At 35.0% G+C, this 7422-nt stretch overlaps 1 pseudogene; it reads left to right on the forward strand.

The window, feature by feature from the left end:
* The first annotated feature begins 2821 nt into the window (after positions 1-2821).
* LOC149216017 (protein BPS1, chloroplastic-like) lies at positions 2822-3603 on the forward strand (annotated as a pseudogene).
* Positions 3604-7422: the final 3819 nt, after the last annotated feature.

The raw sequence follows: 7422 nt of genomic DNA on the forward strand, positions 1-7422 counted from the left end.
ATCAATGTACAAACACACATTCTCCAATCAAATCAAAACAAAACATATCACCTCACCTTCAAGATCTCTACATGATCTTGTTCCACCATTCCACATGTACCTTGAATGGATTATCCTCTTTTTCTTGCATCTGCAAGTTCCGCAACACATCACCTCTGTGTGCCTACTTATTGTTAGATTAGAATTTGATCCTTCCTTGCCTGCATAAACATCTTTGACAGATAACTTTGTTCTCAATTCTTTCACATAGAATTTCTTTGTTCTTTTTTAACACCAATTGTTTTAGTTACAACCTGGCTCTGATACCAAATGACGTAGGGTTACCCCGGCTTACACCCATAATATGCATGTAAGATTCATAAGCACATTTGTCCCAGGAATTTAACTCACAAACAAGTCAAATCTTCAATTCTTAATGAATGGTTTAATGCCCCCTTACTCAGGTCTTATGCTAAATGATTTCATAATTCAACCATAGTCTAACCCTTAGTCAATATCCTTTCTATCAGGACTCATTAACACTTATAAGCCTTCATTAATCTTAAGCCGCATATATTAACCACACCCACTCTTAACTTTGGTTATGCGTAAACTTAACCCATAAACATTTATTCCCTTTAATTCTATTATAACCCTCGTATAATGGGAATATACACAAACACACAGAAACTTACCTTTTTTACCAATCCACAGCCCTTCGCACAGTTACCGAGGCTTACCTTTATCGGGTTCACTCTCCACCATTAATTTCAACCCCACAATCTGACGGTTGATATCCTTTCCCGATCAATCAAACTTACACGACAATCCTCCACTGTAGATCTGCACTTAGCGGATACGATGGTCTATAGAAATATCCTATGAGACACAACCATGGAGAATACCTGCCCGATAAAATAGTTTTCTCTCTCTGCTCTTGTGCTACATGTCAACTAATGAGTGGAGTTAGGTGATTACCCTCTAATACCACTTAGCACTTTTCCTCCATCCGATAACCCGCTTTCGCTTAGAATTTCGCCTTTCTTCTTGGTTAACGTCTAGACTTTTTCAGGCCTGATGATCGTAGATGTTCAACCACTGATGGTTGCGACAGCTCCTCCAGATTCCTCTTCCACCAATGCTTTTAGTTAATCTCCACTGTTCATTTCTTGATTCCCTTCTATGCGATTTAAGCCTGATCGTTCATTTCCTTCGACCTCGCCCGTTGATCTCAAAGATCTAATGATTCCCATCCTTTATGACTTGATTCTTCGTTCGTCCCTTTACTTTGACTTTACTTCGTTTCTTCAGTGTTTTTATGTGGTTTTGGGTTTTTTCTTCAGGGTTTCGACCTTCTGCTTCCGCTTCTCAACTCACTCCTGAGCTTGACCTCTGCGAATTCTCACATCGCAGTCTCTCCAGAGCTTCACTCTAATCCTTCAGCTGGATTCAAAGACCCACTATGATTCCTCTAAATCATTCTCCTCCTCTGTGTAGCTCTATAGAAATCTGCCTACAACTTCTATTACAGAACCTTCAAATTCACATATAATTCATTCATTAAATACTCGTTTCACACATTTACACAGTTATGGAATAAACCTCTATATATATAAGTATAAACAATTGATTACGTATCGAGATTCTCTGTCTCTCAAGATTGATCTTCAATATCAATGGCCTCCTTCTCTTGCCCGTAGGCTTACAGTCAAACCTATCTACTGTCTAGCCATCTAACCCTTGTTTATGCCTTTTAGGCTTACATTTATACCAGAAAGGTTTTGTTGAACTCATTCTGGTTCGGATTTTTAATCCTAAATGTCCTCTAAGTCCACTTCTAACTCCAGTTAATCCCTAAGAATCCTCTCTAGTTCCTCGAATGATGAAACTACCTTAAGAGTTACAATTGAATTCTTACTCACTAGTTATTATTACCACTCATGTTCTCCTTCATTTGATATCCTTTACAAACATCTTCACAACATCTAATTAATTCCTATTTTAATCACTTAAACATTAATGATTACATACATAGGAATCCAACTTCCTTGAAAATACAAGACCCCCTATGTCTATTAGAATACAACTAAATTGTTGAGTTGAATGCTCCTGCATCAATTAATAACACTTATATGTCAAAAATGGGAAAGTGAAAGGGCTTGCACATTTCTTGATAAGACATAGTATGGAAAAGAAATGATCACGGGAACAAACAAATATAATTTTCAAGATGTAACTCTTTGGGCTCAATTAATTGTTCTTTTACAAAGAGATTAATATCTTACCGAAGCATTTAATCATAAAACTAGGAGTGGATTTATTTTTTTCATGTTATTATACATAATATATGTACATTATAGGTTTTATTCTGAAATTGTTTGTTCAATTTGTGATACTAAAGAAGAAATCAATGAGAAATGAAATATATAGTGAGATGCACTCTATTCAACAATGGAATCAATAAGGCATCACATATATAGAGTCATGTAGCTCATTTTATTATAAAAATCAAGCATTGAGATTAATATACTTATTCAAATAGAAAATCAATACTATGATAAGTTTGTAATATGTTTACATAAATCAAAAAATAAGTACTTGTCCTCTTTCTTGGAATGATAGCTCACGCCTACTTAGACAATCCATATCAAAGAGCCAAGGAGATCTATTCCCCTAGGTTATATGCACTGCATTTTCAACTCTGATGCCTTGTCATCTTTAGCATTACTTCTATAGCATTCTAGAATAGAAAGATATGTAGTGAATGAATATTTCCAAATATAGATGTAAATACACACTTTTTCTAATGTTATTCAAAAAATTAAGTGAAATACTAGGAAACATGGATGAAAAATACGTTAGGCATATCGATTATCTGGATGATAGCGTTAAAACTCCCAGACAATTGTAATATCCTCAAGGAGAGCCTCACAGCTGTGGAGCGATACTAGATTCTAGTGCAACTCGACTTTCACTGCTTCAATAATAAGGACAACATTACTGAAAAAAACTTGATCAGGGACAAAGAAGAAGGACAAAAAGCTTGGTAGACAAGGGCAAAAAAGATCCAAGATGGAAAAGTGTAACTCTAGCTTAGAAGAATGGAGGAGATGTTAACCTCACCAGTATCTCTTGATGGGTCCAAAGCCAATTCGTTGTTACCTTCCATGTGTGGAGGAAACATGGCCACTATTTTTCCTGTGGGGTTGTAGTTTTTGCCCTACTGACCTAACACAGAAGACCTCTACCCAACCTGCATCCGACCAATAATTACCCTTCTTGGGCTTCTTCAATGCTCAAGCTGCAAAAGAAAGTGAATGAAGAAATTGATAAGAAGAAGGCCATGGCTTCCTCCTCTATTGTTCTCCATGAATTGGATTGTGTGCACTCTAAGATTAAGAAGTTATATATTTTTCTAGACAAGATGTTGGCTAATAAGACTAGCTCTGCCTTAAATCGAGAAAGGCAGATGAGGTAAGGCAATTAGTTAGGAAACAATAGAGATATGTTGAGGTCCTACATAAAGGTGTGATTCCTTTATAAAATTAGGTTAAACAGATTTATTGGATGCTTGTGTTGAGTTGGGTGGCTCTCCTTGGTGCTTTCGCCCACCCTAGAATTTAGACAGTATATATGTTTTGTTTTGTGAATTAACAAAAAGGAAAATATTCTTTAAGACAAACATTAAGAGTTTGATATTTTTGTGAGTCAATGTAGGGATCATTAAAAGGGCTTGCATTCTTGTGTAGTGTACAAACTTAGGCCTTATTCTTAGTCATCCCTGACTTTGAGATCCTCCATGGGGAGTTTATAGTTGTTCTAAATATACCTATGTATATAATTCTCTTGAATAATTTATTGTATATGTATCTCTTAAATAATTTAAACCTTATGTACATGTCCAATTCTCTCGAATAATTCAAAATTGCAGTGTATGCATTTCTCTTAAATAATGGAAAAATATGGTTAGTGGAATAAAAAATGCAAATTTAGCATTGTTGGTAAACTTGAATTTTGTTCTATTTAGTGATATCCAATACAACTATGTATTATTTTATTTAATTCTATGCAAAATCACCTTTGTTATGAGAAAAACTAAAAAACTATATCCTTTTTTTAAATAGTTTTTATGATGACTTCTATATAAAATAAATTTCTTTGATATGTTTCTCATATTTCTTTTATGTTTAATAAGTATGCATTGAAATGTGATTGTGACGAAAAATATATTCTTCAATATAACATAAATATTCATGAAAATACATCCAAATGAATCTCCTCCTTCCCACAGACTAGATGTTTCCACAACAATAGAAAACCTCAAGCTTGAGAAATGTGAAGTAGCCTCCCTTATTTCTCCACGACTTCAATGTGGCACTATTGAGGGAAGAAAAAACATGATATTGTACATTTATTATTGGATGAAGCTTAAGTATTATCTAGCCAACAAATTGAATTTTATTATTATGAGCCCAAACAAATTATCACCCAAAAAACAACAATACTTTCAGCACACAATATCCATGCTTTCAATTCAAGTTAGCAATAAAAAAAGAATATGAAAAAATATAAATGAAAAGTGTCTTTGCTTTCACTGCAAGCAAGGAGAAACAAACAATTTTGTACATGTAATATTGTGATATCGTAAGGCAAATCTCTTAATAAACCATGAATATTTAAACAATATACATAACTTTAAATTCGATTTGACACTATTTACCACACCTCCCAAATTTTATTTTATTGTAACTCTATTATATATGACTCCCAAAAACTAAATAAAAATGCTCATTTTTTTCTACATATACCCTTCTTCATATTGATTTATAAAGTAAATTCTAAAACAAATAATAATCGACACCTTTTTATGAAAATACAAATTGTTCATCTTTAGTTTTAGTTGGTCTAAGCTCAATAGGCCCATTCTCTACACAAAATTTAGAATGACGATCTTAAATATTGATTTCCTTTCATGAGTTCATCTTTGAAGAAAAACTTAGGAACATCCTACACATGTTGATGAAATATATTTTCCAATTGGATTTTATTTTGAATAAACAAGATAGAGAGATGAATATCTGCAACTGATCTAAAAGGAGCATATGTTAAACTGAAGTAGAATTGATTAATGCCAACAGTGAACTGAATGTTAACTTAAAGTATGTTAACCGTGAGAATCGATTGAAAAGGGATGAATTGACGATAGAATTAAGACATAAGAAAGATGTAAACAATAGTGAAAAGTAGCAAAAACACAACGATACCAAACAAAAATATTGATTACGGAGTTCATCCCTCATGGACTACGTCTCCGGGTCTGCTTCCTAGATGGGCGTCCACTTTATTAGGATTAAATCCATGGAGGTCGATTACACAGAAAATTAACCAGACTGATTGTATACGCAAGCACTTCTAGTCACTGTCACAAGAAATCTCCCTGAAATAGCTTTCAAATGCCTATCACGGTTCCCAATTATGACTCTGGATGCTCTTGTTACATTGAAAACAAAATTGCTTATAACCTCCAGAATCTGAACACAAAACTTCAAAACCACTAATGCCTTCTTCATAAAAAAACTGGTGTATTTAAAGAGTTTCAGATACATTTGAGGTCTCCCCAACCAAGATTGGTATGAACTTTGATGTTAGGGTTCGGTCTAAAGACACAAGACCACCTTAGGAGTTTGTTACAAGGTCATTCAATTAACATAACACCAAAACTGCATTGAAAACCCACATTTCGACCTTAATATAAACTGAAAGACATTAGTCGTTTGCTAACTGGGTGGAGGAGGGTGACAACACATATCCAATATGATATGCCCCACATTTTGTGCGCCAACGGTTTGTTGCCTACTGATGGTTGACCATATTGTGGTCACATGCCGAGGTTTACTCTGTAGAATCTGATATGGTGAACTACAACCCTAACAGTCCACCACGATAACTACCATGGGGCCAAGCTCTGATGCTAACCCTGACTATTAATCATTATATTCGCTCACATGTGCATCGCGGTTCTGATGCGGTTAGGAATAATGCAGTTTGTAATGTTATGTGGTTTGCAATGTGTTGTGTTTTATATGGTTTGTAATGGCCCGAGAGGGTTTTTAGGTGTAAGACTTAGGTTTAGCATAGGTTTTATCACAAAGTCATAGGTGTTAGGTTTTACATAAGGTTTGTTCCTTAGCTTTTTAGGGCTAGTACTTAGGTTAATGTGTTACATCACTTTGATTTTGATACCAAAACCCATGTACAACAAATTGTCACAATGTGACATAACCCCACATGGCGATACATGTTCCTTCTTTGACAACCAAACCCCAGTGGAACTGATGACACCCACATGTCAAAAACCAAGTATAAAACCATATTCTTCAAACAACATGAAAACCATATCAACCATTGACATCACCAGTGGAACTGAAACCAACACCGGACAACCTGAACCATAAACATCACTGTCGAAGCTGAAGACACCGAACACTGAATGTTGACGACGAATACTGGCGAAGCTGATAAAGTTCAAGACCTCATCGACCAATGATCATTTGATGATCACTTCGATGTTGAACCACTGAAGACTCCGCTCATGTTGGACTGACAAGATCCTCCTGGATCAATCCTCTCCACTTGAAAGCTTTTGGACCACAAAAGTTTTACTAGACAGATAGTAGATGAGGGTAGAGCTCCCTCACTTTCCACCTTGCCCTGATGATGTACCAATACATTTGATCAACCACTTGAAAGTGATGACCCTGATGATGTTGATCATGGCACATTTTGAATCTGTGAACTGTTCCATCCATCTGCAATATGCACAACTTGCGAAGATGGTCAAACAACCTGTTATGAACATGGCAATTGACTTATTTCCATGAAGTACCATGAATTAGTGATTCATAAACATCTTTGAAAACAGTCTCTGTAGAATATTGTTCAATACTATTGACATGTACTAACAATATATTTTGCAGAAAAACAAAAACATTCAAGGATATTCTTGACATAATATCAGCTACTTGACTTTATATACTTTCCCGATTCCTACTTATTAAGTGAACTTGCTGCAATAAACCCATCAAACTGTAAGGTGAAAACTGCTGCAACTTAGTTTTTTGAAAGTATTTAAATGTCCGATGATTTATTTGAATCATTGTTTCTTCATTCATTAAATGATGTTTCCATTGATTATCACTTTCCCTTAACGCATAAGTTTCCCTTAGATGTATTGGATACTTTGACACTGCTTTGGAAAAGGCTTTGATATGAAAACAAATGGGCATCCTCTCCACTTGAAAAGAGGCTTCCAAACTATTTGAAACATGAAATGGTGACACAATACAAGAGAAATGTAACACTGACTTTCCCCAATACTGACCTGCATCCCTGTGACTTATAACTTCTAAACTTGGACTGAATTGATTCATTCTGACATTAGGA

This window comes from Pinus tabuliformis, chromosome 1_1 (assembly GCF_031772625.1).
Source record: "Pinus tabuliformis cultivar Carrire ecotype Pingquan chromosome 1_1, CPIR1, whole genome shotgun sequence".
NCBI lineage: Eukaryota > Viridiplantae > Streptophyta > Pinopsida > Pinales > Pinaceae > Pinus > Pinus tabuliformis.